Source organism: Pinus tabuliformis, chromosome 8 (assembly GCF_031772625.1).
Source record: "Pinus tabuliformis cultivar Carrire ecotype Pingquan chromosome 8, CPIR1, whole genome shotgun sequence".
Lineage (NCBI taxonomy): Eukaryota > Viridiplantae > Streptophyta > Pinopsida > Pinales > Pinaceae > Pinus > Pinus tabuliformis.
Genome location: NC_142294.1, coordinates 966,785,194 through 966,786,806, shown reverse-complemented (window position 1 = coordinate 966,786,806; position 1,613 = coordinate 966,785,194). Strand labels below are relative to the sequence as shown.

At 38.3% G+C, this 1,613-nt stretch overlaps 1 pseudogene; it reads left to right on the top strand.

Moving 5' to 3' along the window:
- Positions 1-690: 690 nt before the first annotated feature.
- On the top strand, positions 691-1,393 carry LOC149238680 (uncharacterized; annotated as a pseudogene).
- The last annotated feature ends 220 nt before the right edge of the window (positions 1,394-1,613 follow it).

Genomic DNA, 1,613 nt, shown 5'->3' with positions numbered 1-1,613 from the left:
TTCGGCTAGTCGTGCAATTTTGTTGTCAGGCCCTGCAAAACCATACCTACAAATGCTTGCAAAGGCATTAGCACACTATTTTGAGGCTAAATTGTTGTTGCTGGATGTTACATACTTTTCATTAAAGGTGCAAAGCAAATATGGAGGAGGTGCAGACACTCTTTCAAAATCAATGTCTACATCTACACTGGATCGTGTGACTGAATTATTGGGAAGTTTATCAATCCTTCCTTCAAGAGAGGACTCCAAGCCCAAAGAATCAGGTTCACTTTGGAGACAGAACAGCGGTGTTGAAACAAAATCAAAGGAAGCGGGAGATTTTAGTAACTTTCATAAAATCAGAAGAAACTCAGCATCGACAGCCAACTTATCAAGGCTTGTTGCATCAGCAACAAGTTCCCGAATCCAAAAAACAAATGGATCTCAAATCATCACATTCAAGATCATTTTCTGCAAGAATCTCTGGAATGTGCTTGTCACCATTCATATATTCTCAACACGAAATGCATGGAATCTTCTCAAAACCATTCAAACGCACATCATATCAACAGCCATTCAGTAACGCAGCGTTAATATTCAACACTATTCAAACACACAGCGTTAATATTCAACAAGCATATAATAACGTACAGCGTTAATATTCAACACCATTCAAACGTTCAACATTATACCATATCAATTCACATAGAAATGGCTCAAATAACGTTATGGGACAGCGTTAATACCGTAGTTTAATGGGACAGCATTAAAGTGAGCACCCACAATCAATGCAATATGCATTCATTAAACCAAACGTTGATAACGCATAACACATTCAAACTGCCTTACCAAACACATTCAAACTTGAATCATATGCATACCATTCAACAAAACATACCCAGAGCTGGTGGTCCTCCAGATACTTTATGACTCGAGATCAGGCGATGCAGTCTTTGCAAATGTCGAACGCGTGAATGCGAAGCTCTTCACTCTCACCTATGGAGCCATTGTGGGCCAGCTACTAACTGATTTTGAAGAGGTTGAAGAAGTTAATAAGCAGCTTGATCAAATGGGTTATAACATTGGCATTCAGCTTATAGATGAATTTCTAGTGAAATCAAATATTACGAGATGTGTTGATTTTAAAGAGACAGCAGAAGCTATTGCAAAGGTAGGCTTCAAAATGTTCTTGGGGGTGACAGCAAGCGTAGCTAACTGGGATGCAGATGGAACTGAATGCAGTCTTATCCTTGAGGATAATCCTCTTGTTGACTTTGTTGAGTTACCTGAGACTTGTCAAGCCCTTTATTATTGTAATGTATTATATGCCACAGCGTTCAAAACGCATATATATGAACATATTAGCCACAAACTTGCCAATACATGCAGGCTTTATGGAGAGCACAATAGTTAAGTCACAGTCTTCAAACAAAAACCTCATACATCACCATGCAAGAGTTTCAAATCATTCTTTTAACACGTTCTCAACAATGACCAACGTGAAGATAACAACCAGGATGTTCCATATGCTTTGTTGTACAATGAGGAACTTCTTGATTCTTTCCGAGGAAATCAATAACAAATGAATAATTGTCGCTTAAACGTACAACAGAATTACAAGTAGCATTTGAACA